Source organism: Bos indicus x Bos taurus, chromosome 6 (genome assembly GCF_003369695.1).
Source record: "Bos indicus x Bos taurus breed Angus x Brahman F1 hybrid chromosome 6, Bos_hybrid_MaternalHap_v2.0, whole genome shotgun sequence".
Classification (NCBI taxonomy): Eukaryota; Metazoa; Chordata; class Mammalia; order Artiodactyla; family Bovidae; genus Bos; species Bos indicus x Bos taurus.
In genome coordinates, this window is record NC_040081.1 from 105,299,296 (window position 1) to 105,314,271 (window position 14,976).

The 14,976-nt window shown below is 41.9% G+C and overlaps 1 protein-coding gene across 1 annotated transcript in view; it reads right to left on the reverse strand.

The window, feature by feature from the left end:
* Positions 1–14,236, reverse strand: part of CLNK (cytokine dependent hematopoietic cell linker) — a 204,223-nt gene extending 189,987 nt beyond the window's left edge. The window contains exon 1 of the mRNA XM_027545041.1: positions 14,069–14,236. The gene's annotated coding sequence lies outside the window, so the exon portion shown is untranslated. The remainder of the gene's footprint in view (positions 1–14,068) is intronic.
* Between the last annotated feature and the right edge of the window lie 740 nt (positions 14,237–14,976).

Here is a 14,976-nt window from a genome sequence, read left to right on the forward strand (position 1 = left end):
TGAAAAAGAACCTGGGAAGGTCTATTGGGTTTTGATCGTCAAGGACCATGTGCGACAAAGGATGGGATTTGGATTTGAGCTGTGTGATCTTGGGCCACTGGCTTCAAGAAAATTACTAAAAAACTGGGACTAAACTCCAGTTCCCCAGATACCCTATGTCCTACCCTACAGCAAGCCTCACCCTGTGCTTCTAGGTCAACAAAGGATACAGGGAAAGGGGGGTTGGCCTTTAGGTACTCTGGCCATTCTCTCTGGATGACTGTGGAGTGTCCAGTTCACGGCCTCTTTGTAAGTTGTCTTGTCCAGTGAGGAAGAGGACTTCATCAATATAACACAAGCAATGGACATCAGTTCCTGGAAGAGTCCTGGACTGAAAACTGACCTCCAGTGCTGTCATTAACCAGCACATGACCTTGTAGGAGCACTTGGCCTCTCTTCCTTTATAAATGGGTATGTCCATGTTATCTCTTTCCAGTATTAAGTGTGAAATAAGCTGATGCTCTGGAAATATCCTACAAACTATAAACATTATGGAAATATGGATATGCCTTCCCTTGCATAACAAAGTAAAGCTTACAAGTTGTTTTAACATTGGTCATATTATATTTGGATATGTACGGTTATGGACAGGGTTCCCTGGTAGCTCAGCTGGTAAAGAATATGCCTGCAATTCAGGAGACCCTGGTTTGATTCCTAGGTTGGGAAGATCCCTGAAGAAGGGATAAGCTACCCACTCCAGTATTCTTGGGCTTCCCTGGTGGCTCAGATGGTAAAGAATCTACCTGAAATGTGGGAGACTTGGGTTCAATCCCTGGGTTGCTAAGATGCCCTGGAGGAGGGCATGGTAACCCACTCTAGTATTCTTGCCTGGAGAACCCCATGAACAGAGGAGCCTGGTGGGAATCAGTCCATGGGGTCACAAAGAGTTGGATACGACTGAGTGACTAAGCACAGAGCATGGTTATGGACATTGATTTTTGGATATTAATATTTAGAGTAATTCAGTGACTTGATTACAGTAATGCAGGTCAAATTTGTAACCCCTTTCCCACTTTGGGAGCATTTATGATTTTGAATGTCTTGCTTATAATATAATTCCTTTGAAACGAGTCGCCAGTCCAGGTTTGATGCACGGTACTGGATGCTTGGGGCTGGTGCACTGGGACGACCCAGAGGGAGGGTAGGGGAGGGAGGAGGGAGGAGGGTTCAGGATAGGGAACGCGGGTATACCTGTGGCGGATTCATTTCGATATTTGGCAAAACTAATACAATATTGTAAAGTTTAAAAATAAAATAAAATTAAAAAATATATATAATTCCTTCATTCCTTTGAGTTCATTAACCAGGAGTTTTAAGTTATGCTGAAATGAGTCAAAATAAGGCTATCTTTGTGGAGGGTTACCTACCCCTGTGCCTAGCTTTCAGCTCAAGCTTATGTACAATGTGAAGAAATCACAGGTACAGGGTATTTTCCTCCAAAGCTTATAACCTAGGATCAGAGGCCTTGGGGAGGTGGTCAGGAAAGCTCTTTTCCAGCCATCCACAGTGTAGCCTTGAACAAAGCATTGGAATGTTCTGGACCTCATTGTTTTTTTCATCTGAATAATGAAAAGGTTGGGCCCAATAGGTCTCTTCCAGCTCAAAGATTCCTTTAAAAAATCCATTTAAAAACTGCAATCCCTCCATACTTGGTGACAAAGAATGGTTTAAAAAAGTTGGAAGTATGTTATTATGTTTCTCACATTTTATTGTCTTCTTTAATAGAGCTCCTTGCAGAGCAAAATTGCAGAAAGACTTTTGACAAAGTGCTAACACTTAGGGCATCAGCAGTGGACAGAGGAGTGGTTGGGGAAGGAATTCTTAGCTTTTGCTTTGTACCTAAACCTTTGAAAATTATGCAATCTGTAACATCAGTGCTTATTAGGTTTGTATTTTAAAATCTTAGTAAAAGTTTAAAAGAGAGATTTTACTAGCAGCTTTTAAGAGATGTGAGCAATGTATTGTACAAAAATAATTTTAAAATGTTATGAAGGGATCCCAACTTCTCTGGCATTTCAAGAGCAAAACTGGGGTCTTACTGACCCATATCAGAGGATGAGTCAGCCAGGTGGTGCTGTCCACAAGACAGAATGGATGGCCCTCCGTGAGGAGTACAGGGCTTTGCTCTACTCAGAATGTCTAAGCCCCATCTGAGAGCGCTGAGGTCTTACCTGATCTGAGTCATTTTTGTAAAGGATGTGGTGAGAATGGGATGTGGTGAATCAGACAAAGATTCATGTCCGTCAGTTCTACAAATGTGACCTATTAAAGACCATGCCCGTCCCTTCCCGACATATACACTTTTTAAAAAGATGGAACAAACACTGAGCATCTACTGTGTCCCCAGCTGCTGTCACAGTAACCCCATATGATCTGTATTATCATTCTTATTTTCTACAAAACCAAACCAAACATTCAGAGGTGGCAGGTAGCCTGCTCTACAAGATGGTTTTACAAACCACTGGACTTCAAATGTTTCAGTTAGGTGTTGGGACACCTTGTCTACCTGCTGTGAGCCTCAGTTTGCCTATCTATAAAATGGGGGTAACATAATAGCTGTCAGTAAGACTCTTGTCAGGAAGACATGAGAACAGAAGATAGTTAAGACATGGAGAAATGGTGATTCACATTAACTTGAACTTTTATAATTAAATGCCTTATGTCACTTTTGGGTTTTAGTCTCCAGAAATAAGAAGTGCTTACCTGCAAATCATGACCACCAGATGAGGGAGGTGTGGATTCTTTCTTGGGTTGGCCAAAAAGTTCATTTGGATTTTTCCATAACTTGTTATGGAAACCTGAACAAACTTTTTGGCCAATGCAATATATTGATGCCTCCAAAAGTCTGAGTCAGCTCTACAGGCTGGAGTCCAGATATTGGTATTTTTTAAATACCCCAGGCATGTTATTGGGCAGTGAGGCAGAGGAAGTGGATGTAAGAACCTCAGTTCACTCATTTCCGTCTGCTCCACACCCACCACTCACTAACACTTCTCACTCTTACAGAAAGTACAATAACCACACTTGATTCTCCTAGCAGTCCTGTGTGCATGCTCAGTCACTTCAGTTGTGTCTAACTCTTTGTGACCCCATGGACTGCCTGCCAGGCTCCTCTGTCCATGGGATCCTTCAGGCAAGAATACTGGAGTGGGTTGCCATGCCCTCCTCAGAATTTATTCATGTATTCAGCAAACATGTACTGAGGTCTGCTAAGTGCTGGACATGGTCCAGATACTAGGGATTAGACACCACAGAGCAAGGCTCTGCCCTCATAGCATTTGTCTGCTTTTTCCATAGTACTTCGTTTTATTTTTTATTATTGCTTTATTGAGGTATAGTTGCTTTACGATATTGTGCCAGTTTCTGCTGTACAATGAAGTGAATCAGCTATATGTATACATACACGTCCTCCCTTTCAGCCGCCCCTCTCGGTCATCACTGAGCTGAGCTTCCTGGGCTGTGATAGCAGGTTCCCCCTGGGTACCTGTTTGGACATTGTAGTGTGCATAGGTCAACCCCAATCTCCCAGCTCATCCCTTCTTCCTCCCACCATGTCCATGGCTGTTTTCTATGTCTCTATTCCTTTCTTGCAAATAGGTTTATCTGTACTACGTTTCTAGGTTCCACATATGTGCATTAATATAGATTATTTTTCTCTCTCTGACTTCGCTCTATACAACAGTCTCGAGGTCCATCCACGTCTCCACAAATGACCCAGTTTTGTTCCTTTTTAATGGCCAAGCAATATTCTGTTGTATATAAATGTCATATCTTCCTTTTCATTCATCGTTGACAGACATTTAGGTTGTTTCCATGTCCTGACTATTGTGAAGTGCGTGTGTCATTTTGAATTATGGTTTTGTCAGGGTGTATGCTTGGTAGTGAAATTGCTTCTGGGTTATACGGTTGTCTTATTTTTACTTTTTAGGAAACCACCATACTGTTCTCCATAGTGCCATAAATAACTCTAAGGGAGTGAGATTAAAGATGAATATCTATAAATAATAGAGGAACATAAGGAGCTAGAGGGATACAGTGGAGGCATGCCCAGAGGGGATCCACCAGTTCCCTGTGGGTCAGGAACTTCTTCCCAAGGCCCCTGTAATTTTCCTTAGAAATAACCCTGACCCCTAGTTGGGACATGATAATGGGAGTGGGGAAGGGTCTCCAGGCTGAGGAACCTTTCCCCACACCCCCCACTGCCACCCCCAGGGCTGCAGGTCTTTCTCCAGGAATCTCCATGATCTAGAGGTGATCTGAGATAAAATAGCGCCATTAGATACTTGCCTTCATTCAGGCACCCTGAGAGGCTGCAGCATCCCAGAAATGGGGACATTTCATCGTGTTTTGTGCATTCATTTTCTATACGAACTGAAGCATTGATTTCAGTTTCTCTTCCCAGTTAGCCACAGAAATAAAGCCAAAGCATGGCTCTTGCTGAAAGGGAAGTGATGCTCCAGTGCCACCTGTCAGTCACAGCAGGGCGCTTATTACAAATGGTGCTAACATGTCAAGAGTTGGTTCTGCCATGGGGATGCTGCCTGAATCCTGCCTGTACCAAGAGACTGTACCTGGCCTCCTAGGTCCCATGGTCAGGAAGGGTCTGAGCAGGAAGAGACCCTGGGCCCTCTGGGAATCCACAGAAAGAAGATACCTTTTTCCTTTTTCATGATGCCTGTTTATTTCTCCAACAAGGGAAAATACCAATGGCATTAAGAGGTAGAAGCCAATACAGGGCTAATCATAAATGCCACGCCGAGTGCTAGAGTTGCCTGAATGTACACCAGGCTCCAAAGCCTAAGAGAAAGGGCTGGAATATGCTCGTCATTAATTTATTTTGCCATGTGCATCTATGCATTCATTTCAGTAATACAGTTCCCCTGGGGTTTACAGACCCCTAGGCTTCTGGGGTGGGGAAGGCAATGGCACCCCACTCCAGTACTCTTGCCTGGAAAATCCCATGGACGGAGGAGCCTGGTAGGCTGCAATCTATGGGGTTGCTAGGAGTTGGACATGACTGAACAACTTCCCTTTCACTTTTCATTTTCATGCATTGGAGAAGGCAATGGCAACCCACTCCAGTGTTCTTGCCTGGAGAATCCCAGGGACAGGGGAGCCTGGTCGGCTGTCGTCTCTGGGGTCACACAGAGTCGGACACAACTGAAGCGACTTAGCAGCAGCAGCAGCAGCAGCAGCAGGCTTCTGGGGTGCCCCGGGAGTCCAAAATGAACCTGTTTGAGAAATAGCTGTTCCATCCATCCCTGCCCTCCCTATCAGTCTCTTTCACCTCCCTCAAGGTATAAAGAGGGCCATGTCAAGAGAGGTGCACGGCTTGACTGGGATTCTGAGAGTAAAGGGGTTCCTATCCTAGTCATCCATTTGGGCCATTAATCCCACCATTTTGGAGATGATCCCCAAGATTTGCTCACTTTGTAGGTTGAAAAGTATTTTGTAAAGGTAATGGATTTGATGGTTAAAACATATCAATATTTCAGAAAAAACTGAAATTAAAGAAACAAGATTCTATAGACTGGGAGCGTGCTTAAGACCTCCAAAAGAATGTACATTAAATTTGGGCATTAAAACCAGAAAGGCTACTTCTGAGCTTGTAACCCACTTGGGGTCTCAGTGGATGTGTTAGGAAGGAAAGAATTGCTTTATAAATAGATGGAATTTGGGGGAGAATCTTAATCCCAAAATAATTAATACCCTTATGGTATCATAAGCAGTTTAAACAATTGGAAACATGTAAAGTAACAAATCGTATTTCCTTGTTATCCAGGAGAACTCTTGTTCTCCACTGGGAGTTCACCCATGCTACCAAACTGAGACATTTTTATCATAAATATTTCTGCTGCATTTCAACCTGATCTGAAATTAATATTTCATGAAGGGAAAACAATGCTTTTGCAGTAAGGACATTTTTTTTTGCTCTCAAGTATTTCTCACTTATTCCTCAAAGATGAAGCTTATAAAAATACTAGCCTCTGTTTATTGCAAAGTTTAAGAAACATAGTTGTAATAATGATAAGGTACTTAAATAGATATAGGAAATGACCAGAAGCAAACTAAGAATTGCTGAAGAGGATGTTAGAATCAGTCATAAAGGTAAGGTGTATAACTGCAACCAAAACTGGGTCAAGGCTGGAGGAGCAGGTCTAAATTAAAAGTGGCTGCTTTTTCTTATTAAAACAAGAAAAGAAATGAATATAAAATAAATGCAGCCTTCATCTGATTCCCTACACAATCACACCCAGTATACATAAAGTGATGGCTGTTATTTGGAGTTGAAGGAGGGTGTGACATGTGGACGTTTGTATATTTTGTGAGGAGGGGCAGGAAGTGTGTGTGTGTGTGTGTGTGTGTGTGTGTGCATGGTGCACAAATTTTGAGCAAACATATTGAAATCAAGATTTCTCAGATGCAGATATTCATTTATTTGGTCCTTACCGTATGTAATTTTCCTCTATTTTCATATCACAAATGACTAAGTTACATTTTAAAGGTACACATAGTTAGAGAAAGATATATGCTGATTGGATTTCTAATTCTACGTCCTGGTCAGGACAATCAGCTAAATTTAATTTAACTTTTAATTTTATTGGATTTTTGATGAATGGAGGCATTTGAAGTCAAGTGGATTGCTATTATAGATTTTTTTTAAAGAAATATGGGAGATTGCTTTCCTAGTTTTTCTACTAAGTATGGATGTATTTTTAAAAAAGATTTTGCAACTGTCTTGATAACAAATAACTTCCCTTCAATATCTTAAGGCCATGTTCCTGTGCATCCATTTTTAATATTAAGTGATTTTGAAAACACCCTTAATGAACTGGGTGCAGTCTATTGCTTTGGAATTTATTTCTCTTAGTGTTTTTGATTTTCAAAAGCCATCTCTTTTTCTCTTCTGCAGAAAGAGTTCCTTTTTTTTTCCAGTAGCAAAATTAGTAAGATTTTCCCTGTCCCCCTTTCCCTTACTTTGTAGTAAATGGCCGCTCTATCCTCTCTTCTCCTCATTCACTCATTTTGCTTTCACATGTTCCTCTCTCCCCTTTGTCCTCCCTTCCTTCTTCCCCAACTTCCTCCTCCTTTCCCTCCACCCTTCCCCTTTCTGCACTTTTCTCATTAATATTATTTTACTGTTCAGATAAAATGGAACTAGAGCAAAATAAAATGTAGATTATCAGGAGCCTAGTTTGGTGTTTTCTTATTTTTTCAAAGTTTACTTGTTGACCCCGCTCCTTTTCTCATTTGGCACTCAGAGATGATGCTAGAAGCACACTGACCGGGGGCAGGTGCTGCCAGGCCTGGGATTCCCGGGTGGCTCAGGGATAAACAATCCGCCTGCAATGCAGGAGGCACAAATTCGATCCCTGGGTTGGGAAGACCCCCGTGTAGAAGGAAATGGCAACGCACTCCAGTATTCTGGCATGGAAATCCCATGGGCAGAGGAGCCTGGTGGGATACAGTCTTTGAGGTTGCAAAAGAGTCCAACATGACTTAGTGACTAAACAACCACTGCCAGGCCCAGATTAATCCCAACTGTGATGAATTCTCCACTGATTGATTAATGCATTAGGGCAGAACCAAAGGAGAATTTTGGGAGAAAGAAAGATGTAAGAAAATAAACTGAGATTTAGGGATGGGCCTGTTTATCTGTCAATCAGAACATATAGGGCAGCCTATGTCCCACGGAAGTTTCATGTCCAATGGTGAAAGCACTGTTATTCTGCAAGCAGTTATTTGTTAGACACTTGCTGTATGCTAGTCATCTCTGAGGACCTGTTTTACCATAAGGACTTCAAAGAAGTGTTGAAGGAAACCTAAAAATACACGAAGAGGCCTGAAAAGCCAGTATTCCCTAATGGCTCAGGCAGTAAAGAATCCGCCTGCGATGTGGGAGACCTGGCTTCAATCCCTGGGTTGGGAAGATCCCCTGGAGAAGGAAATGGCAACCCACTCCAGTATTCTTTTCTGGAGAATTCCCTGGACAGAGGAGCCTGGCGGCTACCGTCCAAGGGGTTGCAAAGAGTTGGACAGGGCTGAGTGACTTTCACTTTCAAGAATAATATAATTTAATAATAATGATAATGTTGATGATGATACTATTTACTGAATGCCAGAACCCTATGTAACATCCTGTGTAATTTAGACTCCATTGTAAGGCAACAATCTGAGTGACCCAGATTTTTCAGTATTGAACCATTCTGTCATTGCATTCAGCACAAGTCCTCTTGAGCCAAATCTGTCCAGCAGACACATTCACAGTATGGATTCAGATGAGACCATCACTTAATTTGTGACTTAAAGCGCATTTAGAACTTAATTCCTGAACTGAACTTCCTCCATGTAATTAAGGTTTTCCTTATCCCCTTTTCTATTCAGGATTGCTTCCCTAGCCAGGGGCAAGGCAGGTCTCTAAGTCCAGGTACGCCAGATTGTACAATGAATTGTGCAACTGAGCCTCTATATCTCTCTTCTGAAAAAATGGGGATATAAGACCTCATGATTATGGAAGTGAAAGTATTTTGTAAACTATTAACTGTTAGGCAAATCTAGTTCAACAAGCAACTATTGAGCAATTTCTATGTACCACGAAGAATACTGAGGATATAAAATTGACAAGGAAAGTATTCTAAAGGAGTTGGCATCATTTTTCATTAAATCTTTGTGTTTTCAGGAGATAAGTACATTTGGGGAGTTGGAAGATACTCCTAAGGCTTTGATAAATGGCTGATTAAAATAAATGGAAAAATGACAAGATTACCTTTCTGTAGAAATCACCTTATAATAAGACTTCTTTAGGTCAACATTCTTAGAAAGAGACCCAAACTCCCAAAGATTCTAATGATGGTTTGTCTGAATATAAAATAACTCATGATAACAGTGCTAAAAATGATAATGTAGCCACTCTCATTTATATTGCACTTCATACTTGTTAGACACTATAATACATAAATTTTACATACTACATCTCATTTCTCACCACACATTCAGAAGTTAGGTATTGCCAATTCCAATTGGTAAATAATAGCCTAAGTTTCTGAGAAGTTAAATAGCTTGTCTAAAATCATCCTGCTAGGAAGGGAAGGTTTGAACTCAACCCCAGGCTATCTATTTCTCACCAGATGGATGGGGTGGTTTAGTAGGGAGAACTTGGTAACAGAAATAGGAGTCTGGGATGAGCAGAGTGTGGAGGTGTTCTCTGGGAGGGACCAGAGAGACATGGAGCTGGCCAGCAGATCCCTAGACTTGCCCAGCTCTATGAATATTCATAAGTAGCCGTGGGGTGCGGGGGAGGGCACAGACTGGCTCCCAGGTGCCTATCAAGTCATTTGATCATCAGTAGCTGGGCAAATCCAGCTACTGTAATGGCACAGCTTGGACTCTGTGCTCATCAAGCTAGCTCCTGACAGTTATTTGATATCTCGTGTAGATTTACCTGTTGGGAGGGAACTTACAACTTGAATACACCCTTCACACTTGAACAAAGTCACAGAAGATGGATGTATGGGCCAGAATACCAGAGTGAGACAATGCTCTCAAGTCCTGTTAACTCAGAGTGCCTCGTATAAAATTAGTCTTTCTGAATCTGCTGATTCGATAATGAAACGTGGGTCCTTGGGTGCCCTGTATAGGCTCAATTCTTTCAGATGTTGGCCTTGACTACTGGCCACCCTTCATCTTTATCTCATGCTAGAATCAACAGAAAAGACATCACAATAAGGGTTGTGCCCTCAAACACATGGCTACTGAATTGTCGTGTTATGTCCAGACCTTCTGGCTTATCTTATTTCATAGCACACATAGCTATTCACAGAGACATCTAAACTGGTGGGGTTCTAATTCTCAGGCTTAGATGTTTGGGAAGCAATGTTTCAGTGAGCATCACCAATGAAGTACAAAAATCCAAACTCACACACATATTTTACTATTGCTAATGGTATATCTGGGAGTCCTAAAATGCTATTGGTTAGTTGGAAGGACACTGATGCTATGATCATGACCCTGAACACATTCAGCAGGACCCTGATGGTGTGCAGTGCAAAGAGCAGGAGCTTGGGATTTCAACAGCCTTGGCTCCTCTTTCTGCTGTGAAATGGACAATGTATGGAGTCTCTCTGAACCTTGGTATCCTCTTTTACAGAGTGAGAACTAATTTATCTACTAAAACAGTAGAAAACAGTGAGTATTCATTGCCCAGCACACAGCAGGCATTCAAATGGCAATTTTTTCTGGTCACTGGTATTTGGAGAACAGGATTAAAATTAAACCGATTAACCTTAATTTTGAATAAACATGATGATGATTCCCAAAGTATTCTGTCTGTTAAAGTAACAAAAATAGCAAAATTTCTATGATTACGGTTTCCCATAATTCTGGTTTTCATGATCATTTTTCCTTATCAAGCCACTCCTATCTAACCTATATAATCTGATGTTTCTCAGTCTTATTGGTAAGTTACTTCCCCAAATTGCTGAAAGTTTTGTTCAATCTGTTAAAAATCTTAAATCTGACTTAGATTTAGCCACTTATCTCTATTCAATAATTTAACTCCTTTGAACATTTTTTTCATGCTAGGAAGGGTAGGCACAACTTGGAGCAACCGTCCAGAACTCAAGTCTTGGTGGACCTTGGCGATTGCCTACGAGGGTGAACCTAACTGCTTTGTGTGATGGCATTCGTAAAATGGTACTTCCAGCACTAGCTCAGCTATCTGTTGTGATGTGGCAGCAACACTATAGAGTTGCCATTTATCTGTTTCCTGAATGTCTCCTCTGTGTCAGACACAATATATACATTCACTTTCATCCTCATAGTAACCTCTAGTGTGTACTAACCCACACCATTTCAGACTACATAATACAAAAACAGCTAACCAAAACTCAGAGAGATAAGTCACTTACCCCCAAACACATATTTAAATCACACACCACATTCATATTCGTTTTGACTGATCTCAAAGCCTCTTTTCCATATCACCATACTGTCCATCCTCATCAACTTTTTGAGCCTCAGTTTCAACATCTAACATTGCCCTGCCTACTTCATTAAGCAGTTAAAATCATTAAATTAAAAAAAAAAGTGCCCAAGGACTCTGTTGATTCTATGAGGCTATGCAACTGTGGTATATTACTATTCTCTAATGAGTTTATAAAAATAAAATATTCATAAAATTTTCTATATTAATAAATTCCATGCTGATTGTGAGCATGTTTTAAGCATAAGGCCAGAGCTGATGTGGGGTGAGGAAAAGAAAGTAATGGAGAAAAAAACAACATTTATTGAGCACATACTTAATTGTTATTACTTAGTTGCTCAGTCATGTCTGACTCTTTGCAACCCCATGAACTACAACATGCCAGGCTTCCCTTTCACTACCTCCCAGAGTTTGCTCAAACTCGTGCATTGAGTCAATGATCCCATCCAATCATCTTATCCTCTGTCATCTCCTTCTCCTCCTGCCCTCAATTTCCCAGCATCTGAGTCTTTTCCAATGAGAGAGAGAAAAACAAACAAACAAACAAACATTTATTGAGCACATATTAAGTATTGTTGGCCAAAATGTTTGGGTTTTTCTGTTACATCTTACGGAAACACTCAAATGAACTTCTTGGCCAACCTGATATTAATATATGCTGTATGTTATTTAATATAAATATCATATTATTGAGGCTAAAAAGAGTTGTCAGTACTAGTGATGTGCTCTTGCTCCATTATAAAGATGTAGGACTGGAGGGAATAAAGTAGCATATCTGGTCAAGCTGTGGAATTTGGATCCTGATCAACTTACTCAGATGTAAAATCCTATAGTCTTTTCAAGAGAGCACCTGACTTATGGCAAAGTGAGCTAGAAACAGGTTCCTGGGCATTAAGCCAGGGTTGGCCAGGTGGTACAGAAAACCATAATCTTTGGTTTTAGAATGGAGCTGTTCATAAAATCATCTAAAAGAGCTCCTTGGAGAAAATAAAAGCAATGTCACCATTAAGAGGGCTGGGGTAAGGATCTCAGGTGGTTAAGAATCTACCTGTCAATGCCAAGGCCATGAGTTTGGTCCTTGGTCTGGGAAGATTCCACGTGCCATGGAGCATCTAAGCCTGTACACCACGACTACTGAGCCTGCAGTCCTACCGAGGTTGTGCTCCACAGCAGGAGAAGCCCTGTAATGAGAAGCCTGCAGTGAAGAGTAGCCATTTGCTGCAACCAGAGAAAGCCTGTGCACAGCAACAAAGTCCCAGTAGAGACAAAAATAATAATAATTAATTAAAAGTAGGGCTGGTGTAAAAAACCACTCTAGGAATGGATTCAAAGTGAGTTCTATGAAGCTGCAAAGAAACAGTGGCCACCTTTTATATCAGCCAGTGAAAGTGAAGTCACTCCATTGTGTCTGACTCTTTGCGACCCCGCGGACTGTAGCCCACCAGGCTCCTCCGTCCATGGGATTCTCCAGGCAAGAAAGAATACTGGAGTGGGTTGCCATTTCCTTCTCCAATATCAGCCAGAATCAGGTGCAAATCAGGGTAGTTTTCTATTCAGTTACTGATATTAGTGACAGGACAACTTTGAATATTAACTTGGCCACTCGAGTTCTTCATCTGTTAACCAGGCAAAACAATATCTAACTCTCAAGTTTGGGTGTAAGGATTAAGTGAGTTAATGCATATAGACTGGTTCATTTAATTGCTAAGTCATGTCCGACTCATTATGACCCTGTGGACTGTAGCCCACCAGGCTTCTCTGTCCAGGGGATTTTCAAGGTAAGAATACTGGAGTGGATTGCTATAGACTGGTTGGTAAGAGCTAAATAAACCCCAGTTAGCCTTCTTGCTTCTTTAGGGCATATTTTATCTTAAGTTTCTCAGATAATTTCTGAAACTATGTTCTTTGCTGACCTCGTTTGCCTAACCTACAACTGACTTCTCGATTTTTGAGATAACTGTTCCTAACTTACAAATGACTTTCTGATTTTTGACATAACTGTTCCCTGTGCTCTGGGTGGTCCTTGGAGATACAAAGGAACAGCATTGAGAGGTCATGCTGCAATAGAGGGGCTTCCCAGGTGGCATTAGAGATAAAGAATCCACCTGCCAATGCAGGAGAGATGTAACAGAAGACAGTTTGATCCCTGGGTGGGAAAGATCCCCTGGAGGAGGGAATGGAAACCCAGTCCAGTATTCTTACCTGGAGAATCCCATGGACAGAAGAGCCTGGTGGGCAATGGTCCATAGGGTTGCAAAGAGTTGAACATGACTGAAACAATTTAGCATGCACATACACCACAATAAAGAGAGATAATTAGATAAGTAAATGGGTACCTCCTAGTAAAATCAGTGCTGATGAAGTCCAACTGCATCAGTATCCTTTAAAGTATAGACACTTTGATGACACATTCTCTTTTCTGTCTTATTCTAACTATCATTTGTTTATCTCTAAGAAGAAGAGACATCTAGAAGAGATGCCTCCTGGCACCCATAGAGGGTGGGCATTTCGATGCAACTTCACTCTCCCTCTTGAGCTCCTTGCCTCTGGAGAGGGAAGACAATGAGCATGATTGCAAAGTCCATACTCCTTGAGCCCAACACAGAAAAAAACAAAAACAAAAACAAACCACTTCAATGTAGAACATTTAAGAAATATCCACCCACAAAGGCTCCAGGAGTTAACTTCTACTTTCAATGGCCTACTTTGAATGGAGGTTGCCTTTCCAGGTGGCTGTTGTCATGAACATCAGTCAAGAAAGCTGGTGACCAGCCTGACCTTAAATCTGAATTGCCAACAGTCAGAAGATTGAAAACATTTCATCTTTAAATTTTTGTGGGTCAGTATCTCGATTCTTTCTTCCAGCAGAAGAAAGGGATCTTTAAAAACCGATCAAGGGAGCTGGTTTCTTTTCTCCCTTTCTATGCTTTATAGATGGCCCAGCATTCATGTTAGAAAACACCTTTTATTCTTGCTGTCAGCTTTCTCTTAATGATCCTCTACGACAGTGAGATGACCACTCAGATGAGGCTGGCCTACAAGGTTTACCTGAGCAGTGTCGGGAGTGCAAACAGCCTTGTGCTGAGATGTCCCTTGCGTGAGGGGTCCGTGAGGGCATTACGGAGAACTCCAGGAGCCGGTAATCCAGGAGGCAGGGGGTTGAAAAATTCTCAATGTTCAGCAGTGTCCTTTAGCAGAACCCTCCTCCTAGGTCCTTTTAGGTTTGGTTTCCTGTGAAATGCAGCCGCAGAGTTTGGGTGGTGTGACCTGTGTAGGGCTGGGACTTCCTCTTCTTGAGTTTAGTGCAATAAATGAAGCTATAGGAGGCTGAGGTCTCCCAACCTGAAGGGTGTCCTTAAACACACGTGAAGTCCTCATGTGGCACTTTGAAATTACCAGAACATCTGGAAACATTGCTGAGTAACATGGAAGCATATGGGTTTATATGCACATGGAACCCTGACTGGGCCTCCCTAGCAGTTCAGCTGGTAAAGAGTCTGCCTGCAATGCAGGAGACCCCAGTTCAATTCCTGGGTCAGGAAGGTGCCCTGGAGAAGGGGTAGCTTCTCATTCCAGTATTCTTGGGCTTCCCTGGTGGCTCAGATGGAAAAGAATCTGCCTGTAATGTGGGAGATGTGGGTTAGATCCCTGGGTTGGCAAGATTCCCTGGAGGAGGGCATGGCCACCTACTCTAGTATTCTTGCCTGAAGAATCCCCAGGGAGAGAGAAGCCTGGCTGGCTTCAGTCCATGAGGTCACAAAGAGTCGGACACGACTGAGTGACTAAGCACACAGCTCAGGAACACTGATTTATCTTGTGACATGATGTTGCTGACGGCTTCCTGAGACATCCCCTCTTCCCCCTGCAAGGCATATGGACCGAATCCTTTAGGTATGATGTAGAGAATGCGGAGTCTGGTCTTTTTCTTGTTGTACTAAATATTTAGTTATGTGATC